This window comes from Argiope bruennichi, chromosome X1 (assembly GCF_947563725.1).
Source record: "Argiope bruennichi chromosome X1, qqArgBrue1.1, whole genome shotgun sequence".
NCBI lineage: Eukaryota > Metazoa > Arthropoda > Arachnida > Araneae > Araneidae > Argiope > Argiope bruennichi.
This window is the reverse complement of record NC_079162.1, coordinates 85308915-85334589: the sequence shown is the minus strand read 5'-3', so window position 1 is coordinate 85334589 and position 25675 is coordinate 85308915. Positions and strand designations below refer to the sequence as shown.

The following is a 25675-nucleotide window of genomic DNA, read 5'->3' as shown; positions in this document are numbered from 1 at the left end:
TGATTGTAATAACTGAAGCCATATTAAATGCCATTTTTTAAAAAAATTTATTCTCCATGATTCGTTTTTTTTTCTGTATAGAAAAGAAACAAAAAATAATGAGTGGATTTTTACATAGGTAAAAATAAACGAATAAATATCTAGTGGAAAAACGGACACGTTTTAGATTTTGTAGTAGGGAAGTGAACTGAAAGTATAGCAAGGGTGTATTTATTTAGAAAGAAATGAAAATATTTTATGATTTCATTTGCTTTAAAGTTTTTTAAATTTATTTTTTGGAGGTATTTCTTTGGCCTTTAACAAATTGCGCGAATATTTCATTTGTGCATCTTTTTAAATGTAAGTAATATTTATTTCTGAATAAGAAGTGCATGATACATTTACGACAGATATGAGTTTTACCTTCTTTAATTCCACTGTGATATTAAGATTAGATTTATTTAATAGTTTCTTAAAAATAGGCTAAGTTTGCCAAAGTAATTGTAACTAATCATACTTACTGATCGGAATTCTTCGATTGTAGTTTGTAAAAAGATAAATCGAACTAGATTCTTAAACCTTGCCGACATTTGTTTTCGAAATGGCACGTGAAAGCGTACATCTTTTTTTCTATCCTTTATTTAATTTTCATGATCAGTTCGAAATGTACACAAATGTATTTTGTTGACATAAATAAGTAAAAGATTTTGTAAGAAATTTGTAAAAGATTATTAATTTATTTCATCTATAGCACGGACATTCTTGCGAAAAGACTGATCAATTTTTAAGAAACTAAAAATGTTTCATTCCATAAGTTTTTATTTTCATTTGATTTTATACCAACTATGAGTTACACTGCTCATTAATTTTTAAATTTTACTTCTGTTTCCCCAGTCATATCAGGCTTGAGTTTATTTCATGGGCGTGAGTCGGACATAGCCCCCTCCCTTTTCCCACAGCTATGCTTCACTTTTCAGCACATTCTGTCTTTTTAATTAATTCTGTTTTATTTCAAATACTATTGAACTTTTTAGAAAATGAAGCAAATGCAATCTTCTACACATTTAAACCATGTTCAACTTAAAATTTTTTTATTCACTGAGTTCTTTATTTTATTTACTACCCTGAAACATATATATATATTTCTCTCAGTTTGCATCAATTTGATCTATTTACTTAAACTTTCTAACTAAAAAATTCTTTTTCTAAAACTTTCTTCTCATTTCTTTTAAATTTTTCTATAACTCCTCTGTGATATTTAGGTTCATTCTGACTTTCGTTTTCATTATTTACATTTTAAAAATTTATTTTGTTCTGCTGTGAAAAAAATATTTCTGGCTTATGACACTTTAAAAAAAATTCAAATAAACTTTTAATGTGCAGTCTAGACATGTGTTAAAAATGTTATTACACATGAATTTTTATTATTCAGTATTATTATAATCATATTTCATTTATTTTTTATTTGAACAATATTTATGTAATTATTATGAATAATTACTATAATCTTTTCCATTTGTATGTTTGTTCAATATAAATCTTGGGTTAAGTAAAGTTTAAGGTATGGCGCCAAATTTCAATTTTTTCCTGGTTTGACCGGTGGCTATCCTATGACAACGCTAAAGTGGTCTGTTCTGCAAGGTCAGGGGTCGCTCTTTTCGACTTGTCACTCCGTTAGGGTCAGACGTTTTTTTTTCTGTTCCCTTTGTCGATAGGGTTAGTTTGTGACCACGTGCTCCTCGTGATGATTGCTATCGCTAAGAAATTGCCTCGGTTTGAAATCCAAAAGAAATTCCTTGTCCAAAAGTATTTCGTTCATTTCTTGACCATTTTTATGTATTCTTTTTGTGCTTTAAATATGTTTAATATTTGCTAATCGAGGTTTTTTGTCTGTTTTATCATTGGTTGGCCCCCCCATTAGAATCGTTAAAAGGGTTAATTTTTTGTCTGTTTTATCATTTTTTAAGTAAAAATTGCTTCATTTCATCTTTTTAATGATATTTTATTTAATAATAATTAATTATCCTGTATTGGGGGGGCTGCCCCCCCCCCCCCCAATTAGAATCATTAAAAGGGTTAATTTTTTGTCTGTTTTATCATTTTTTAAGTAAAAATAGCGCTATTTTGGAGCAATCTAAGATGGAGAACAGTTGGCGAATTTTGTAGAATTTGGCGATATTTTGGCGCAGTTTGGCAAGGGTCCGTACCTTAAACTTTACTTTTACCTAAATCTTTTCTCATTCAGATGCACACAAAAAATTCATCCGAATTTAGAAAAATTTGACTTCAGAGCAACATTTTACATATATTTATACCCTCTAATATTGTTGTCCAGTCATCAGTAGCACTTCCTACCAATATATTGCAAATAATATAGTATCAATAAATTGTTAAAGAGTATATATTTCCAAAGAATAATTATTAATTGAAACAAATGTTTTCAAACTTAATTCAAAATTATTTAACTTGCATTTATTATTGATTAAATATAAAAATGAAATTTTATCACACAAAACAGTTTTGTTCATCGAACTAATTAACACTATTTGCTAAACATTTTATTATTATTTTTTAATTTCTATTACATAGCAAAGACTTTTGCAGTTTAAAATTATTGCATTGCTCAATTTAACATCAAAACAAAGTCCCATATACATTTTTGTTATGAGGAGTAACTGCAAAGTTTTTGCATTCATGCTAGAACAACCCCCCCCCCTTTCCCCCCTTGTAACCATGTTAAAAATACTTCCATTACTAGTATTGCTGTGAGTGAAGATTTGGAAAGAGGGCATTTTTAGCACTTTTTTTATAGTTTTTTGTAATTTCTTATTATATATCCATAACTGTGTAGTTTTCTTCGAATTTCCATAGCAAGTACAGAAATTTTATAGCTGTTGGATGGTATGTATAAATGTTTTCAGTCTTTAATTAAAAAATTTTTAAGTTAATTTATTCACTAAAGTGTTTTCCTTTAAACCTGGAACTATAAAATTTTGACTTTAGGAAAAGGCTTCAAATCTCTGAGAAATATGAATAATAGAAACCTTTATTCTGTTTTTAACATAATATAAAGGCTTTAAGTCTACCAGTATTTTACTTTTCTGTTTGTTTTTAATGTTCATTTTGGACAAATTTTCATATAAGTAAAATATTTGTTGCAATGTGAAACACTTGGTATTTGTGCCTTATTTATTATGTGATATTAAAATTAGGTTTATGTCTATATTTTATTATTTATTTTTCTGCTGGTTTTATCAGACCTTGCAAAAAAATCTTTTGCATATGATACTTTTATTTAATGTCAAATCTAGTGTCTGTTTATGTCTGACCAAGGTATTTGTTGTCATTTTGTGAAGGTTGTATTTAGTTTTTGTTTAAACATTTGGCCACTTTTATTTTAATGTGAAATTTTCTCTCGCAGAAGAGTGCATGTTAGGAATGATTTGAATGTAAAATGGCTTTCGATCCAATACATATATATTCAATATCTGAATATCTGATTTTTAAATATCTTTATTTCTCCTAAAGTTGAAGTTTGTGTCCCTTTTAAAATTTCTTCTTTGAGAAATGATCTCATTAGATTATGTCAGAGAAATAAATTGATTGAGGAAATATTGGAATATAGCATTAGAGAAATAATTTGATTCTAAGAGGAGTCTGTGATCTATTTTGGTGAGAATAAGTATCAGGAATTTAAACTCGATATTTACTAAGCAATTCAATATCGTCTTATAAAATTTTCAATAGATTTCATTATGTTCATTTGAGTGTGGTTAAGTCAATTTAAATTCATCTAAAATACCTTTAATAGGCAACCTCAGCCACTCATGTGTTAAAGAGCAACAGAGCCGGAATTTAAATAATAATAATAATAAGCATTTATATAGCAAGAAAACATTATTTAATAAAATTGCATCATTCGAGGTTATCGTCATATTCATATAACATTATCTGAATAGCCAATTATTCAGTTATATCATTGGGATCAGTCCTTGTTTGGAATTGTTGAAAGGTTAACACAAAAGGAAAAATAAAACATTTTAATGTTTCTGTTGATATTAGGCTTAAGCAATTATCCTTGACAAATTCTTACTGTAAATTTTAATTAAATACATTCCTAGAAATCACTTACAAGGTGGTCATATAAAGATGATTATTAATTAAATCAAAATATAGATTTCCTGAATGAGATTACATTTTATTAAACTTTCAGTGTGCAATTTAAACACTTCATCAGTATGCTCTCTCGACAGTTTTACAAATCAAATAGATCAGTTAACAAAAGAGCTTTGTTCTGTATATGGGTCATTTTCAAAATTCGGTGCCATTTGGAAATTGAAAAGGCAAAAATAAAAAAAATTTTAATTAGTAAATTTCTTTTGATATTATTAAACAGACATTATTTCTGTATATTACTTGAATATTTTTGATACATTTTTTTCTTTTATATATTTTTAATTGATGTTTTTTTGGTCAGATATGATGAAAATTGTCATGTCTGTTACCGGACATTTTTCTTGTAATTTTTGTATTTAAGTTCAGTGTACAATAATGTAAAGCTATATTTAATATAAGTATAGAGTCATTTTCCTCATATAATAAAGACTTTCAAATAAAAAAATATTTCTTATAGTATTTTTATACTTTTGTTTGTCATGTCTGTTACTAATAAATAATTCTTACAAGGATTTTTTTAATATAAAATACTATAAAAAACAATTAATGCAAAATGTCTGTCATTCTTATATATACTAGGCAGAGTCAATTAATATGTAACTCGAATTATAGCAATATTATGTCAATTTAAACTTTTTAAGGAACATTTTGAAATGGTAACAGACATGACATAAATTCAGGAACCAAATTTTGATGTAAAGCTTGAAAGATAGAATTAAGCTAAAATGTGTTTCTCTTTTAGTACATAACTTTTTACTATAAAATAAAAATTAAAAAAAAAACAAATATGTATATATTATTTGAAATTCACAGATACAGAATTGGAACATGTGTACACATTTTATTTTTTAGTATTTTCTTGAGCTACAATGCTATTTATTCAACATCATATTTGGAGAGATCCACATCAAACATCAAATATTGTAATTGGCAAAAAGAGCATCCAGTTAGATTTGGAAGTTTCATTACAATATCCTCTGCTTCAATATTATATTCTTTATCATCCTCTCAAAAGAACTTTGCATGATTCCTGACTTTTTTTAAATACTTAACTGTAAAATTGTTGTCCTGGATGTCGATTATTTCTGAAACGAAATATTTTATCGATCGTTTACCCTCCAATTTTACAAGTATGAAGCTTCCTTCTTGAATATCTTGTTGGATAAAGGAGAAGAAAAAGATTTACAATTATTTTCTGCGTTATTTATTGTCATGGCTGTTCTTGTTCATTTTCTTTTAATGCAAATACATTAACTGTAAAACAGTCACAGACATTTTTCTGTCTGCAGAAACAGCTTAAATCCCTAAAAAACATTGAGTCGTTCCCAAAAGAAAAAGTTTCATGTACGCTCATCGTTCCTTTTAAAACCGGAATATCAGATGGAATTATTTTTTTAAACATTTCTACATCTGTTTCACAGATATAATGAAGCTGAATGTTTGTTTTATTTATTAAAACATTAAACAGAGTTTTTGCATCGGGTATATCTGTCCTCTGTGCAACTATTTTGTCAGCAGCTCTCTTAATGGCTCCCCCTATTCCATCAGCAGCACCCTTGCCGTGACCAGCCTCAAAAAAAGACCATGATCCATACTTATAACCATTATTTGCTATATGCTCATTCAAAAGGAAGAAACTTTTCTTCTGTCGATATTGTGTGGTAGGGCCATCAAAAAAAAAGTGGATAATTTCAACTTCGGGGAAAATTCTCTTAAGCTCATTGAATATTGGCTGAAGGTGAGCCCAAATTGCTGCAGGACCATGGTCGCAACATTCGGAAATTGTGCAGAACGAAATTGGTTCATGCTGGTTTCTTAGATATAAAGCGCCAGTATGCAGAGTTGCCTGCTTTCTCGATCCTCCGAAATGAAATGCCTGCACTTCTGTAGCATGTTTGCACACGTAATTTTCAGAAATAAAGTTTAATAAAGCAAATGATTTGATAACATTGCAAACATTTATCAATTCAGTAAATACAATGTGATAATAAAAAACAAAGAAGATAAGAGAAAAAATGAAAACTGTAACAAATATGCACTTTCAAAAAGTAAGAACTTACATTTATTCCCTTTCCCCCCCCCCCCCCCACCCTTAAAAAATTCTTCCTAAAACATCAACTAAAATTTAAACAAAACAAACCCAAAAAATGAACCATATTTCAAATCTTGAAACATGTCAAGTCTGTTACCAAGATTGTCATGTCTGTTACTCTATATAGTAACAGACATGACCAGTAACAGACATGACATTTCAAAGTACAAAAATTAAGGAAACTAAATAATTCCATAAAAACATGAAAATAAATTTTAATTAAAATTAAAAGCCTAAAAACCTAAATTAATCAGTTGAATAAATTTATAAATAAATATATTTTATACAAAATATTAAGGTAACAGACATGACATGCAATAAAAATACTTAACACAAAAAGGCTTCAGCTTCTTCAATCAAACATCAAACATTCAAGATGGCTGCTTGCATTTCTTTCTTAGAACATGTTTCAATGGTATACAAGTGTTGTCATTTTAAAATTTCAATCTTGTTGCTTAAAATGTTGAAAATATTGTATGGTAACAGACATGACTTAATGTCTGGACAGCTGTATTTAATTGGTAAAAATCATCTATTCTTCTTAAAAGGTTATTAAAACCTTCTTTATAACATAATTAAAAGTATATTTCACAATAAAAAAATATGTCAGAATAAAAATTTTAATTTTTGGAAAGTAATGCAGCAAAAAACATTTTGAGTTTTATGATTTGGACAGCTGAATTTTTGTTTCCTCTCAACTTCTTTATTAGAAAAAAAAAATAAAAAATCAGATGAATTATTTTAATTTTATTGTTTCTCCACTGGAAATTGCCTGCTAAAAAGCATGGTAAAAAGAAAAATCATTTAAACTTTATAACATCTTGTAAAAAAAAATGTGTTTCACATGGACAACAAATGGCACCGAATTTTGAAAATGACCCATATATTTGATTTATCATGTGCAGTTGAAATGCTGATATTTCAGAAGAACTGTGCTGTAGTAGTAAAAAAAAAAAAAAAAAAAAAAAAAAAAATACTACTTAGAATATTTATGTTAAACTTATATCTGCCATAACTTTTTAATCTTAAACAAAATTGATTAGGTTATTTAAAATTCAAGACTTATTCTTGTATTGGGAAATCTTGAACAGGGCACCTAGCTTAAACTGTAGGATAATCTGTTGGAAAATGGGACAAAAATTAGTATAATATGGATCTGGAAATTTCCTTTTTGCTTATAGGTCACAACAGTAGTATTAGTGTGCTTTTAAAAGATTCAAGAACAAAACAATACATAAAATGGGATTCATAAGTGACTTATAATTGAAATCTCACCTTATAATAAATCCATCAAAGAAAAGTGCAGAATATTTAAAATAAAATGTTAAAAAAAAAAAAATTGGGCAAACGGTTTATAATTTACCTACCAGATAACAGAATGTTGTGCAATTTTTTATGAACAACAAATACAATAGGATATCCACAACTTTCCTGCTCTTGGAGAGAGGAGATTTACTGCCTGGGATTTCAAGGTGCATATATTTGAAATGAATGAAACTTATCCTGACTAAACAGTTGTACCATACTATTTACTTGCAATGCAGCAGAAGTCTTATTTACTTATATAGAGTAATTTTGAATGTTGTATGATTGCTTTCATTCTGTATTTTCTTTTAATTATTGTATTTTCACACTAATTAAGTGGCTCATTACAAATTAGTATAATATATATTATACTGTTGGAATTCTTAAATTTGAAAAGCCATATGCACATCATGTGCATGAAAATATTGTAATAGCTAGAGGTTTATTCTATCCTGCATAAAAGTGTTGTAATGTCATTTAATAGCTGCTATGGTGATTATTGATAATTCTCATCATCATTTTTGCCCTTTGATGTTGATGCAACTAAATATATTTCTATTTCAGGTGGTGCTTTTGTACTTGAAGAATTGCTGATATACTTTGAATATTGTGCACTGGCTTGTAATAATTTGCATCAGAAGATTTTTACCACACGCTGCTGGATATAACATTCTTTATTGACAATTAATAGATACTTTTGGGTAATATTTAAAAACAATGATTCTGATTAAAATTTATTGTGCAAATCATTATAATGCAAAATAAGTATTTAAATCAATATTTCATGGCTAAAAGTTTTTCAAAAAGTAGATTTTTTAGTTGAGAATGCTAAATGCCTTTCTCCAGAGGAAGGTAAATTTTATAGGCAGAGAGTAAAAAATATGAAAAAGTGTTTTGTACCATGTTTAGAAAGATATATTTTCTGCATTTTTCTTTCATTATGATGTAAAATCATATCTGCCTATGATGAAAGTCTTATTCTCCTATTCATCGATTTATTATATAATATTTGTTGAATTAGTTCAGAATTTTTAAAATACTTTTGGAATGATTTTTTCAAATTTTTTTTTTACAATAAATATCAATGCACTAGAAACATGCAACAACATCTTTCAATAAATTTCTAATAATTCTTTTGATTGATTTGAAGATCTTTGACCTTTTTAATCACATATTTTTAATCGCATATTATTGTTTAGGTAATATAAAGTTTATTTTTCTTTTTAATGATTCTTGCAAGTAAATTGTATTAAGTATATTTTACCTTAATTTTCTAAATTCTTTTTTCTTGATCTTGCCATGTTTTATACATTACACATAATTTGTATTACTTACACTTAGTCAAATGATATTGATTTTTATTCTAAGGTATATTGAAATAGTTATCTTCAGATATTTTCTTATTCCGCATGCATATAGTATTTATTTTTTTACTTTAATAACAATAATTCTTTTTATACATTCTTTATCTGAGAAAATATCTCATCAGGTTAGATGAGTCAAATAAATAGTTTGAGGAAGTACTGAAGTGTGTCATTGTAACAAATAATTTCAGTCCAAATGGTGCCTATGAACTAGAGGTTTATTGTGATTGTAATCTGTTGATTTTGCTGTTCATGTAATAGGAAGTTTTCCTGTCTGGAGTTGCAAAATATATTTTTGTGCTGTTTGTATTATATTTTACCTGAATTAAACTTGCATTGAATGGCTATTCAATTGTTGTTTCAATTCATAATACATCATTGAAAATCCTAATCTTGCATTCTATATGTATGTTAAGTTCACAATGTGCATTGAATTGTAATAACTAAAATTTTATTCTACTTGTCTAAAAGTATCATAATGTAGTTTATTCAGTAGCTGTTAAGGTGGCTCTTGATATTTCTCGTAATAATTTTGTCCTTTGTTGTTGATGGCACTGTATATATTATGATACTTTTCTATTTCAAATACTACTTTTGGATTTGACTTGAGAAAATTCAGGCATGTTTAGAACATTGAAGAGTGGTCAGTAATAAATTAAATTTTACATGGAAATATTAAATAAGTTACTTATATTAAATGTAATGTGCCTCCCTATTCTTGCTTTAAAAGACAATTAATTGACTGTACAATCTTACTAGACATATCTTTTTGTTATATTATGAAATATTTTTGTACACAATTAAAATATTTTGTGAATGCAATTGTATTTCTAATTTTCACATTTAAATATAGTTTTTTTAAGAAGTTTCCATCAGTATTCATTCTCAAATTCAGCTTTGAAACTATTAATGTTAATTTAAATGTTATGTCATTCTTGAAATGAATTCCAAAATTTAAGATAATACTGAGGTTTTATTTCTTTTTTTACTGTTGTTGCATTTGCTAATTTTATTTCGAGCATTTCTTTTGAATTGACAGGAAGTTTACTCTTACTGAAAATGCACAGTATAATGTATGATATGTGTGTATTTAAACTGACTAGCCAGTCTCATCATATTATTTGCCTACTTTGTGGAAATTGTTTTAATTAGATTTGGAAAGAGATTTCAGAAATTTCCAAAATTTTAAATGTGAAACAAAATTCAAATTCAAAAAAAAAAGTGTGTGTTTATTCTAATTTATCTTTTTATCATTACATCATAATACTCATTCCATGACGCTTTACTAACTTTTTGAATTCATGTTACATCACTTAAAATCTTTTTAACTTGAAAACTATATGCACATCAAGTATATTGTGTGCATGAAAGTTTTATATCAGCTAGAATTCATTTTCACTCTGCATAGAATGCTGTATATTTATAGCTGTTGTGGAGGCCTTTTGATATTTCTCATTATTATTCAGTTTCTTGATGCTAATGGAATTAAATATATTATTTTCATAGCAGGTGATGCTTTTGGACATAATTCAAAGACTTTTCGGTGAAAATTAAGCAGTGGTAAGAAATAAATTAAATTTTGCTTTATTATGAAAGATGATAGCTTGCATTAAGTGTGCTATGGCTCCATGTACTTTAAAAGCCTAATATTGTTTTGAAATTCTTATTAGGCGTAAAAGTTTTGTTGCAAAACTATGAAATGATTGTGATCACATTTAAAACGCGATTCCCTTAAGAAGGCTTGCATCATTGATCATTGTAACATTCAGCTTCTTGCGTATTTTAGGATTAATACTCATGAACATCTCTATTATGTTTGAGAATGATGGCAAAATTACAATACATACAAATTAAATTTACTATGTCAGGAGATTTTAGAACTAGTAGATGGTGCTGCATACAATTTTTTGTATTATTTAGTAAATGTTAATTCTCCATAATATTCAAAGCAGCTGTTCCAATATGTGCAGAAATGTGTTGTGTAAATATTCATGATGTAAAGTACTGAAATAAAAAAATAAAAATAAGAATTATGTCTAAAAATATTTGAAAGAGTTATTTTCTAATAGGGAATGGTAAATATCTTTCTCTAGATAATTAAAATTAAGTTTTTTTAAGCATGGAGTTAAAAATAAGAAAATGCAAGATCTATAAGAAATGCAACAAATCAACAATCTGTACAAAGATACATCAGTAATTGAGTATTTTCTTTTATGAATATATAAAATCATTTCTGCTGATTATGAAAATTATATTTTGTTATTCTTTGAATAGTTCTGTGATAATTATTGGAAAGAATTTTAGTTTTTTTGGGATGTTACTAAATTTTACTCGTAACTGTTTTTGTGTTTTTATTGAAATATTTAATAAATTTGTTATTTCAAATATTTCTTTTTAATGGTTTGATACATCTCTTCTCTTTGACTGCATATTTTTAGTGTTAGTTAAGCAGTATAAAATTTACTTTTGTTATGCATCATTTTTTGATGTAAATTGCTTTAAATACTTCTGTCTCCAATAATTTTTATATTTCATTTTCCTTATAATAATTTGTTCTTTGATATTGATGGTTATGTTTCTATTTCAGATAGTTACTTTTTGATTTCACTTGAGAATATTCTGATATATTGTGTATATTGACGAGTGGTAAGTTTTAAATTATGTTTTGTCTGAAATATTAAAAATGGTAGCTTGTGTTTTATTTACTGTGTATCCATATTCTTTTAAAGCCCAAATATTATACGTAAATTCTTTCTAGTCATATGCTTCTTGGTTGCAAAATTATAAAAAAAATTTTAAACACAATTAAATCTAAACTTTTCATATTTAAATACAATTTTGTGCAATTTAAATAAGTGATCTTTGTCACATTCTGCTCTGAATATATTAATACTATAATGTATATAAATATTAATTTGTCATTATTGTTTATTAGAGAATGAATGTCAGATTTAAAATATGGGTTAGGTAAATATAATGTTCTGAATGTTTTAGAAATGCCACACATGGATGGATGCAATTTCTTTCCTAGTGGTTTATATGTGATTCTCCATTTAACTCGTAAACACCTTATCCAGGATGGATCGATATTTAATTTGCAAATTATTATAATATAAAAGAAAGTAATGAAATTCAAACTTTGTATTTAACAGTATTATAGAATATGCTATGCAGTGGAAAATTTTGCATGTCTTAATTTAATAGACAATGTTTTAAAAACTGATAATGAATGTTGGTGGGATTTGAGTACAGACTTATCTGAAACTATTCTTTCAAATAATTGTTGCTATATACAGCTGGTAGTATGTGTTGAAATTTATTGTGAAGATGCTAATAAGTTGAGTATTCAAATTAATGTTTTATATCTAACAGTTCATTGAAAAGTGTTTTTGAAAATGTTAACTGCCTTTCTCTAGTTAAATTAAAAGTAAATTTTAGAGGCAAAATGTAGAAATTAGGAAAACGCTTCCTCTCTACCATTTTCACAAGAATTGGGCAATATTTGAATACTTTGATTAATGTGTAAAATAATTTCTGCTGAAATTAAAATTTTGCTCTTGTGCTTAGTCTTGAAAATTGCATAAATTTAAAAATTATTTTTAAGCTCCTTAAACATGCTTAAGTTTGAAAAAGAGTCCTTGTGAAGTGCTTAATTTTCTTAAAATGTAGGAAATTTCTGGCTTCTGTTTCCCCCATACATTGGATACAATAAATTGAAAGCATCATTGTAAGGCTTTGTTCATTAGATGTATCAAGGAGGGGGTAAAAATTTTGAGAATGAAACCACAGAATTTTTCTCCAGTTTTCCCTCTTTCTTCAGCATTGTTTATTGAAACATTAGAATGATTATCTCAAAGAGGCAATATGAAATATGCACCTTTGTTCTTGCAATTCAAAAAATACAAAATTCAATTTTTAGTGTTTTAGATAGCAAAGAATTTATTTCTGCTCGATAAATTTATGTTTAACCTTTTATGTGTTGTTAAAGAATAGGCAGATTGGTTCAATGAATGGGAAGTGGAATATAGATTAGCAAAATTAATTTTATTCATTGCAAATATGTGGTGAAAGCTACTCTAAAAATACTTGGAATGGAGCCTCTTTAATACATTCACATTCAATCATCGTTCTGGTTAAAAAATTGTTTTAAAGTAATCCATTAAAGCTGTTTCATTGTGGACATTTATACATTAGTGGATTGCCTAATATCCAGTATGCTGAAATTTTAACTTGGAAGTCATAAGTTTTCAGTGATTGTGATTTCTTGTGCAGTCTTTTTTTATGTGCCATCCTTTTGTTAGTTATAATTTGTTGGATCCCTCTTGCCAAATTTTAATTTTTAAAACATTTCTAGATTAGATCTTAAATTAAAATTGAAAACTGTTTTTCAAAGCTTTTACTTCTCAGAATTCAGATTCCATCACTTTTTTTAACGATTTTTGCTTATTCTCTTTTTGTAACTCTTACAGACTTTTCGGTTTTTCCATTCGCAGTGAAATCTGTATATCGATTTTGGTAAAAGTTAGGAACATGAAATTTTTCATTAAGTTGCTTCTTGGACAATACAGATCCTCTAAGAATGATTTCTGAAAATTTTTATTAGAAGTATGGTTATAAATAAAAACAGAAATTTAAACATTTTCCCACCATAATATCAAAGCATATTTTTGCAATGCAGCATCCTAGGGATGAAAAAGAAGGTGACTTTTCAATGATATCAATTTTATTTCAATGTATTTTGTATTTAATTATAGTAATTTTTTGGAAAATTAAGTTTGTACCCTGTTTGTAACAATTGTTTTAAATGTAATGAAATTCAAAAGATTGCTAATATTGATTAAAATATTGCTAAATCAGATCATTCAGCCTTGTGATTTTACTGCTGTCAGCGTCGTGATAAACACACCTTTTGTTAATTTTAAAATAATTTAATCTAACTTAATTAAGAAATTCATTGAATAAGATTCTTTACTTGATGAGTTATTAAATTTTCAGGTCAGTGTGATATATTAACAGGTATTGCCTTTAACAGTTGATACATTTTAAAAATATATCAACTGTTTTTTCTTTTTTATTTTCATTTAATTACTAACTGCAAAAATGTCATTTTTTTTTACTTTGTGGATTTGTTTGTGTTATTTATAAAAACATGGAATTGTTAATTCATTTTCATTTTGAAAAATATGTGATCATGTTATTGGTAACTTTTTAAAAACATACGAAAAAAAATTATTTTTAATTTTGCATATCGATTGAAAAGCATTTTTTATTAAGTTTATGAAATGTGATTTTCAAAAAAGCTGTGTACTGAACTTCAGAAATAAACATTAAGATAATTTTTTTATGTCCTGTCCCTTTCTCAATGCTGCTCTTCTTTTCTGTTAAAAAAAAAAAAAAAAACCTTGATCTAGGAAAAGTCAATTAGAACATGGTATTGTTCTATCAATTTTCTGGCAGTTTTGCAATTCTTTTTATAATAGCCATCCTGAAATGCATTAGCTCATTGCTTCCTAAGGCTGCTAATAAAATGTTCTAGACTGCGAAATATGGCCAGTTGGGGCAGGAGCAAATTTGCATTTTCTGTCTGAGCCATGTTGCATTTTACTTGTTGCTGCATTTCTTAAAAAAATCAATATTTATTTCTGAAATAATGTATCCATCCTAATTATTTGATAATTTATTAATTTTAATTATTGTTGGAAAAGATGACAATTTTTAATGGAAGTGTTCTGAAAGCTAAATATTTTGGTAGTGATAGTTTTTATAAAAACAAAAAAATAAAAATAAAAAACATCATTTGTTTTGCATTACAAGATGCTGTGCAAATACAGAAATAAATGTTAAATTTTTTAAAAACTCATTTAAAGTTAATTAAAAAAAAATTTCAATAAAAAGTATGTGTTATTATAAAATGAGACGAACTTTTCTTAGAATATACACTCACTGATTTACATATGCATGCATATAAAAAGGTGTGTAATTTTTGCAGCAATTTGTCACTGCAGGATCGGATTATTCTATTCATTGAAATGTTGTCATAACTGTTGGAATGAATTCTACACTTTCATATAGTACTGAATTTTATTAATGTTTATGCTGTCACATTTTATTCTTTTGGATTATTTGGAAAATTTCTTTTCTTTTAATGACATAAATTGAATATTGATTATGTATTATAAAGTTTTATTTTCCTTTTGAAACATTCTTAGAAACATAATGCTTTAAAGATATTTAACCTCTATGTTTTAATACTTTTTAAATATTATGCTCCTTTTCATCTTATTTTACACTTTTCTTTGTAGTTTAATTTTTGTAGATAAAAATTGGTAGTGTCTACTAATTATTTTTATGATCTTGAAGTTAAAATTCTTCATCTTGAATGCATTCCCTTCCCTTTTGATGCCAGAAAATTCTTAATATTTATTTCATGATGAGAGGATGAATAAAAATTTAACCTTTTCATCTTGTGTTGACTTTAAAATAAAAAAATTACTCTATGCTATTATCTTTATAAGGATGTTTTGGCGCACTACAAGTCTTCTTTTTCCCCACATCCTTCAGTGATTTAGTTTCTGATTTTTTATGATGGTTGAGAATAGTATCTGTATGCAAACTCTTCCTCTCAGAAAAAAACTCATTCAATTACATAGGGGAAATATATTGTTTCAGGAAGTAATGAAATATACAGATAATTTGATTCCTGTAGGTGTCTAGTAAAGTATTTTTATGATAGAATACACACAACTGTGCTGTTCATGGGACAGAGAGTATATGTCAGGAATTACAAGAAATATGCATGAATTTTGTATATTTGAACAGAATATAACATGCTGATACTGGCAAAAAAAATATATTGCTCTATATTATTCGCTCTAATTGCTCTAATTATAGTCATGTTAATTACATTTGGAAAGCAATTTTTAAGTTTCAGAACATTTTAAGTGTAGTAGAATTGATTTTATTCTTACTTTCTTATTTCATTATTGCGTTTTATCCCTCATTTAAGGGCTCATTACTAATTATTATAATTCATATTAAATGTTTGAAAGTCTTTTTAATCTGAATTACCATATGCACATCTAGTATGCCGTGCCAATAGAAATTATTTCAGCTCTTCTAAGGTGTCACTTAATATTTCTCAGTGTTATTTTGTCCTTTGATATTAATGCACTAAATATATTGTGTTATGTTTTTATTTTAGATTATGCTTTTGCTTTTCAATGGAGAAATTTCTGACATGCTTGAGTATTGACCATTTAAAACAGAACATTAAACAGTAAAAAAAAAAAAAAAAAAAAACTGAATTTTACTTGAATAATTAAAATATTCACTTGCATTAAATGTTTTGCCTTCAAGGTCTTTTAAAGCTCATTTATTATATATAAATTCTTATTCGGGGATTAATATCTTGATTATAAAATTATAACATATTTTTGAACACAGTTAAAATATTTTTTTCACAATTCGCATTTTTTTTTTTAACATAATTGGATTTCTACCTTTCACACTAAAGCACAATTGCATATATAAAAAAAAAAGTTGGTATTAATGATCAGTATCAGATTTTACTTTGGAAATATGAATGGATTTATATTTATGAAAATCTTTTAAATGTGAGAATGAATTTTGTGACAGTTAAAATACTGATTCTATAATTTTCTTTTTTCCCTTAGAATATTCATAAATACATACTGCTGGATATAATATAGTTAATTTAAAAATATAGATATTTTTAAAAAATGTTCAAGAATATCAATTCTAGTTTGAGTTGAAATTTGTTGTGCAAATACCCATGATATAAAATGTGAATTTAAATTATTTTATGCCAGAAAGTTCATTAAAAATTCTTTTATTTTAATGGAGAATGCTAAATTTCCTTTTCTACTTAAATTAAAAGTAATAGGTTGAGTTATAAAAATAGGAAATAGCTTACTCTTTCTGTACCATGTTCATATAAATATATTTGTACACCTTTCTTTTGGTCGAATGAAAAATCATTTCTGGGGATGATGAAGATCGTAATGTGCTATTCTTTGGAATGTTGTGTCTTAATTGGTAGAATGTATTTTAAACTTTAGAGTTGATACTGAATCTCACTCATTAATTTATTTTGACTTCAATATTTAATAAATTTTTTTAAATAGTTTTGCTTGGCGATTTAAATTTTTCTTGAATCAATCTTAATAGTAGATTGTATTAAATTTGCTTTAACTACATATATGTTATGATAATTAATACATTTTGTTCTTTATTCCTTCATATGTTGAATACTGCATTAATTATTTCACTTACTCTCACTTCAAATGAAAATGTTGGATTTTATTATAAAATATCTGAAAATAGTAATTTTCTAAATTTTATGTTTTATTTCTTTTTTTTATTTAACATCCACTTAATATTAATTGACTAGTTGTTCGAATGACTTTCTTTTCTTTAGTTTTTGGAATGTAACAGGATTAGTTTCATTCCACTTTTTATTAATCACTCATTACCAATTATTCTAATTCATATTACATCTTTGAATGTCTTATTAACCTAGAAAACCATATTCACATCTTTGTGCATGTTATGTTTATGTCATCAGAAGACTAGAAATTTTAAACACTGCTGGATATAATATTTATCAGTTTTAGTTAATTCTCTATAAAGTTCTTAAACAACTATTTCAATATGTGTTGGCATTCATTTTGCAAATATTCGTAATGAAAAAGTAATTATTAAATTGATAATAATGTATGTGTCTAAAAATTTTTAAAAAGTGTTATTTCTTAGTGGAAGATGTTTTATGTCTTTCTCTAGTTAAATTATTAGTAATTTTTTGAGGCAGATAATTGATAATAAGAAAGAGCAACCTCTCTAACATCTTCACAAGGATAGAGCTTATCATAATTGTTGGAATCAATTCTAAACCTTTAAGATGTTCTTAAATTTTGGGTCCCCCCCCCCCTTTATATTACAATATTATAAATTTATTTCAAAAGGTTTTGAGGAATGATTAGAAAATTTTTCTTCTTAATGACTAATTTTATATATTGATTATATATAATGTAAAGTTTAGTTTTTCTTGCATCTTTCTTATAAGTAAATTGCATTAAATGTATTCACCTGTGTCTTTTAATAATTGTTCTTCTAATATTGTATAATATGCATATTATTTCACTTACCTTCATTTCAAATGAGATTGTGAAATTTTATTCTAACATATATTAAAATAGTTATCTTAAGAAATTTTTAATAATTTCTATTCTTTTTATTAAACATGTGCTTAGTATTTTTTTTTTTAAATTAAATAATAATATTATCTGTTCAATGTATTTTAATGAAATGCAAGCTATGCATTGTATTTGAACATTATTAGTAGTAAATTATTTTGGTATTTTTAATGCAAGTAATTTTTATATGAAAGTTTGTAAACTTCTTATTTTTCCAGTTGTATTATAAAAGAACTTAATTTATTGTGGACTACAAAAGTGAATACTGTGTATAGTTAAAGGGTTCAAAAATAAAAGTAATGCAATAAACATTACTAAAAAATGTCAATATTTTCCCATTCCAAATATCGTTTTTTTTGGGGGGGGGGGAGAGGACTAAATAAATTACTGATAGTGACAGAAATCAGAGAATCAATCTGGTTTCTGGGTATGTAGCATTGAAATCTCAATGCAACTGTAGCAGTTATTAAATCTATACAATAAATCAGTTTAATCCTAATAAGTGATTATTATGTAAATTGGAAGGTAAATCAAACCAGAAATCGCATTACATTTGTGTCAAATGTATATTAAAATTTGAAAATATTAATGAATGAAAAGAAAGAAATGTCAGGAAATCAAAGTGATCATTAGTAGAGATGCACTAAAATAGTAATCGTAAGTTATAACTGATCATGATGTAACATTTAATTTAGTAAAATGAAGATAAATCATTCATTTCATTAAATGAAATTTAATTGTTTTTAATCTCAAAATTAATTTTCAAAAATCACTTATATAGTGTTGTGTAGCATCAGTAAAACTCATTTAGAACTATATTTTTTCTAGATGTTCTTTTTTTTTTTTTTTTCCCTGTTGATAATAATAATCATAAAAAATGCAGAATTTTCTTTGGTCTAGAAACCTAGAATTATGTGACTGAAATTTCTTTGTGGTTGTGTGATGTTTCATCTCTTGAAGAGTGCTTATGTGTTGAGTACTGAGACCATTGTAAAATATTTTCATTCAGTTTAGAGAACTACTGGTAGTGTGAGGAAGATAATCTTTTCATTGACTTGACTCTTCTTATTTCACCTTTTACTTATCAGGGCAAGAAAAAAAAGTTTTTAAAAATCGTCTCTACAAAGATAAATTTGTATTTCCAGAAATGGCATAAATTTGTTTTCAAATGGCTTCAGCTTATTGTTGCTTTTTTTACTTGTGTTACTTTTTTATAGAGAATTTATTTATTGTATTTTAACATTATAATTAGTAAATTATTTTGGTATTTTTAATGCAAATACTTTTTATATAAATGTTTTAAAACTTTCTTACAGTATGCCAGGGAAAATATGAATTTAGTATTATGGACTACTAAAGTGAATATTTTTACAATAGTTAAGGAATTCAAAAATAAAAGTAATGCAATAAAGATTACTACAAAATGTCCTTAGCATTTCTTCATTCCAAATATTGCTTGCTTTTGGAGGAAGAGTGGAATAAATAAATTACTGATAGTAACATAAATAAGAGAAAATTAGAATCTGGTTTATTTGTGTCTTTACTTTAAAAGAAAATTTCTTTGAAAAGGAAATATTTGAACTCGATTGTAGAACTTATCCTTTCTGTGAGCAAAGTAAGTGAACCAATTTTACTTTGTTGACAAAATTTAATGTGTTGCTGAGTGTTATTGATGAAAAAACTAAACATTTGTAAGAATTTAATATTAAATGGAACATAAATCTTTGGTTGTTTTATTAATAAAACATGCAGGTTTGTATGTTTCAGATGTGTTAACTTAGATCCTTAACTTTCATTTTTCTTTCAAGGAATTGATGTCTTAGTAAAATGGTAGTATTTTTTTTTTCTTAGTACATATAAATAAATATAAGAACTGTAGCATGACAAAATATTTTTATGAATACATTGAAAGTGTTTTTTCATAAGAAACTTGCAAATTAAAAAATATTGCTTCTATATTTGTGAAAAATATTCAACAATTATTGGCAATATACTGTATTTATATTGTATAAATCTTGCTGAACTTGTGAATTTCATTGTTGCATATAATTCTAAAATCAAAATTCTTATATTAGTAATTGTTCTTACACACCTTTTAAGACTTCTGAGTAGATATATTTTTAAAAATTTGATTATTAACTCTCAAAAGTTATAGGAATAATTGTCTTCCTTAATTGTAGGAATACTGAAATCATGATTTACACATGATTATTAATTTATCTATGTCATGTTAATAGTATTCTTGGATTCTACACTAGGATAAAATACTCTAATAATGTTGTCTTTTATATTAAGGTTAGTGTGGGTGAGGCCGACATGCAAGAGATGATCGATCTAGGGAATGAGATGGTTCCAACTAACGATGCGAGGTTGTTGCCTGTTTATAAAAGTTTCTTCAGTGAGGAATGGAAATCCTTCACAAGGAAACAAGATGGACTGCTATGGTGTTTGTGGAAGATGGATGGAATCCCCTATCTGATTGAATTTGCTATGAAAATTTATTTCATATACGATCGATATATGTGCCAGATGGACGCATGGACCAGATTAGGGGAACTCACCATAGAGTCCATCTACTCTTCCCCAGGGCCAGAAAGTTGTTTGGGAGATTGCCCGATATGTACTGAGCCTCTGCATAGGAAAATAACGACTTCATGCGGGCACAACTTTCATGGGGAATGTCTAGAAATGTGGATGAAAGAAAACATTTCTTGTCCACTGTGCCGAAAGAACCTCTGCGGTTATGCTTGGAATTGTTTATGAATGTCCTCTGAAAGTCCTCCATGGAGAAAAAGAATCAAAAGAGTGAAGATGAACCTTTTATGTGATTTGTGGGAGGGAGGATACAGAAATCAGTTGTTTGTTAATTGCTTGTTTTTCTTCTAATGTGCCACTCAGCTGAGCTCAATTCAGGAATTTTTATGCTTTCAAAAACTATTCATTGTAGAGCCATATTGCTGCCTATCCTACGTTTTGATTTCAAAAAAAATTAAATTAAAATTTGTTTTCATCTACATGGCTGGCAGTTTTCATTAATTAGATGTTTTAATACTTTAATTTAAAGTAAATTTAGCAATGTGTGTTAATATGAATGCATTTACATGTATAAATAGCAAATTTGATTTGTTTTTGTTTGCTACTATAGATTAAATAAGTTGAGCATAAACCAGAAAATACCCATGCCTAAAATAATTTCTGGAAAAAAGTTATCAATGGTAAATTTTTTAGTCTTGCATAATATGGATTATTTGCATTTCCATTCAGTTATCAGGTTGACCTGTAAAAGAAAAACTCCGAATCTTTAGGATCTATATTAAAGAGAGGATGGGTGATTTTTAAAATTTGATGTTAAAATAACTGCTTTACAGAACCAGGGGGTGAAAATTCTTCAGGCAAACACCTTGTATATTGTAATAATAATTACTAGCTTCTCTTTCTTATGGAAATAAGATATGATTTTGATTTGAGGCCTATTATAAACAATACAAGCAGATGATTAAAATGTATGTTGCCACACAATGTCTATCAGTTATTTTCGCTTTCAAATTCTCATTCTGGAAAAGAATATCAAAAGGTCTTGAAGAAACTCTGCTTTTAGGAACGTCAGAGGTCTATTCATGTAGATCTAAATATTGCCTCCTTCCAACAGTTATGGGAGATACTCCTGTTTTATTTGATTGCAACATAGTAAAGAATGCACTAATCAAAACAAATGAAATGGCATTTAAAAGAAAACCTAGCTATAAGTGCAGTAGATATTATCAGGGATCCTTAGAATGATAGAAATCATAATTCTTCCAATTTAAAGAAATAATTGATTTGGACACAAAATAATAATGATGGTTTCTTTCAATATGTTTACAGCATTTTCTGGACTGAATAATAAAAATCTACAAGCAGATATTTTTTACTTTCCAGAAATTCCTTAAAGAGTCAATATCAGACATAGATATGGAAAGTTTTTTTTTTTTTTTTTGCACGGTTATGTTTCACATTAGTTATTTAGAATCTTTCAGGTTATAACAAAGCAGAAAACAATAAAGAAATGGTGCAAAGTATGCTGAAAAATTGTATTTCAATATAAGCATAAAGGTTCATTTTCTACAAAGTAATTTGAATACATCTTCTTAAAATCTGGGACATATCAGTAATATACAAAAAGGGAAGTTCCATTAGGATACCATAGTAATGAACCTAAAGCATCAAAGTAAATTTACTGCTTTATTTTATTTGTTCATTCATTCATTTTGTTAAAAAAAAAAATTTCTAACTTATATATAATATTAATTTGTATACTGATTGAATTTTTGATTTATATATTGATTATTTTTCACAATAAAGACTGTTTGTGGCAATGATTTAATTATATAATTTTTTTCCCCAACTAAAACAGTTTCGATGTGATTTGAGTGCCACATATATAGAGAAAATGAATTAACAAGAAATTTCATTTGCACTTTAGCATAAAAATTGCAGCTAATTTTGTAAAAACAATTCTAGTATCAGAATCACTCTTAATAGAAAAATACAATAATCAACAGAAAAACACAAAAATGTTTTTATCAAGTTTAAATCATTTAATATATAAAAATCTATCAGCAAATTATATATGATCATGTGCATAATAAATTTTACTGATACTAAACATAAATAATATTTGAACAAAAGGGGAAAAAAAAGTAAAATATGAAGAAAGTATTGACAAAAAAAATGTATTTCATTAAAAAATTAAAGCAGGAAATCAGTGGCACATATACAAAATTTCACAGTTTCAATAACAGAACAATATTTAGAATGCTTCTTTGACACCAGTTTAACATGAATGAACTAACAAACTAAAATCAATCATGCTCTTAAATAAATCAAGTTATTTTTTTAATAAATAGTAAAATGTGCAAAGAAACATCAAAAGTCACAACAATAAAATTTACAATAATTTCTAACTGGCAACAAACGCATACAAAAAATAATCTCTAAGTGAGCAAACCGAGCAACCTCTGCATTTCATTTTCTATTAACTTCAGAAATCTTAGTCAATAAGGAAGAAATAAGCAAATGAGAGAAAGAATTTAGATATTATTATTGTATATTAAAGTAAGCACCTTGCTTTAAAAATTGTGCATCTTATAAAACTTAAACATATATTGTTAATAATTACTATTTAATAAATGAACTAACAGATAATTCCTATAAAAGGCAATGATGAGAAATAAGAACTATTTTTATATCAGATTAAAAAAGAAATCACTATAAAAATATGAATACATTTTAGTTATGAGGTGAAGATTTTATCTAATTTACTTTACTTTGCTATGATTGATTCTAGAAATTTATATAACCTAGAAAATACTAAATAGATAACAGAATTTGAAAGTTTGTATGAAAAAAATTATGTGAAATAAATAATTATAATTTACTAATAACAAATATAAAAATAGTTTTGAAAATTTTATACTATTTAATATCAAAAAATCAAACCAACTAATTAAAGATACATCATAAAATACTTCATGAATTTTTCCTTTATACAAAATACACAAATACAGATCATATAAATATATCTTTTTGCATATACATAAATAATTAAAATGAATTTTAATTTAAAATCCAAAACCTATCATCTGTATTAATAAATATGCTAAAATTAAATTTAAAAGGCTTACCTTCTAAAAGAATGTTTTTTCAATGATGTACAAACATTCTTCCTTTCACAAAGAGAAACCTATAAAGAATGCAATCTGTTAAAAATTATTGATATATTATGCGTGTAATAATATATATTTCCATTACGGTTTAAATAATTTATTCTGCGTTTATTAAGCTTTAAATCTGGACAAAAAAAAATTTTTAACTTAACTAGGAACGAAAGTTAGCTTAAAGAAATGGAAGGAAAAAAAACTCCTTTATTTTTATTTACTATTATTTAATTTATATAATCAAGAACAGAATTTAAATTACAGAGACTGAAGGTAGTTCTGAAGAAAATGAAATATTTTATGATCTGATTGAAGAGGTAGGACATTAAAAATCATTCATTTCTAATTGTAATTTTGTATGGTCTCGATCATAACATACTGACATAGAATTCAAAATGGCCTTTAACAAAATTAGAAAACAAAACTAAAACAATAAATACCCAACCAGAAATATGCTATCTAAATTTTCATAATGAACTTACAGACACAAAGAACTGGATATTGTTTGTACAGCGTTGAATTTTGACAATTTGAGGCCACAGGCGCTATATTATTCTGAGACCTCCTAGGTAAATTGCCTGATGATTAGAAAGTAACATGACTAAACTTATTTGCACTTTTAAATTCATATTTATTCTTCTTTTAGTTAAGTAATATATACATATATATAATTAATAAAGTTGCTACCATTTATCTTCATTATCTGTTTTGATAATATAAAATGATAATGTGACAATGATTTATTTCTGTCTTTGTACATTTACATTACATTAGTTTAAACATTACAGTTTCCAAACATTCAAATTTTGAAACTGAAAATTTATTCTTGACAAATATATCAGCGTTATTATTATTATTTTTTTTAATATTTTGAGGACTTGTATTCCTAATTTTTTTTCATTAACTATAAGGAGTATTATTATAAATCAAGAAATGTCGAGGGAAAATATTCCTATTTATATTCTATTCAAACTGGAATAAACAGTGCCTATGTTCTTTGTCTCATGAACTGAATTGTATTTTTCCATTCAATTGCATATCTGTATTTTAATTTTTTTTTTTTTGTAAAAAGGTTTATTAAAATAATTAGATTATTATTATCTTACTATAATGAATTAATACTGAAGTTTAAAATTAAGCTAATAAACTTATCAAAATAATGATTTAAAATTACTTAAAGAACTAACTCAATTATTTAAAAATTGATGACCTAAAAATTTTCCATTAAGCATTTTTAAGTAAAAAAACATTAGAATAAATCGCAATCACAAATATTTTATTGGCACCAAAATAATAAAAAGATGCCAAAACTTTTTAACACCATCTAAATACTGTTTAATTATATGATCGGATAAATTAAAAATAAAATGTAATAGAATTATAAACAAATTATATTTTATATTTATACCATGCACAATCTCATGTTGTAACGTACCTCAATTTGTTTTATACATATTCTTTTAAACTATTTTGGAAATCAAATTTTTTCATTCATTGGCCATGATAGCCAGAAAATTCAGGCATTCTTGCATTTTCGCCAAATTATAAAAGATTTTAAGCAGCTTTAGTTTCGTGAAACTGCTTGCATTACTGACCTTTAAGCAGCTTTAGTTTCGTGAAACTGCTTGCATTACTGACCTTTAAGCATCTGTAAATTTCAACACAGCCATTGCATTCGGGAAAGTTCATTGCACTATATCATCATTTCCTGAAAGTAAGTTAAATCGCATTATTGTATTCCCAACAATAGTTCTTAGCGTATCCCTTTTACAGAGCGACACCTTTGCGAAGCACGTCGTTCAATGCTATCGCATTCGTAATAACATTTAACGAGAAAAACAAAATTACAAA

The 25675-nt window shown here is 26.4% G+C and overlaps 1 long non-coding RNA gene across 3 annotated transcripts; it reads left to right on the top strand.

Annotated features, from left to right (window-relative positions):
- The first annotated feature begins 205 nt into the window (after window positions 1-205).
- LOC129958235 (uncharacterized) lies at window positions 206-22483 on the top strand. Of its 3 annotated transcripts, XR_008783184.1 has the most exons (4): window positions 206-339; window positions 8117-8253; window positions 9027-11562; window positions 20424-22483. It is a non-coding gene; the product is annotated as an uncharacterized LOC129958235 (long non-coding RNA). The 3 variants fall into 3 exon arrangements; XR_008783182.1 differs by having other exon boundaries at window positions 8117-11562; XR_008783183.1 differs by lacking the exon at window positions 206-339 and adding an exon at window positions 1430-2880 and having other exon boundaries at window positions 8117-11562.
- The last annotated feature ends 3192 nt before the right edge of the window (window positions 22484-25675 follow it).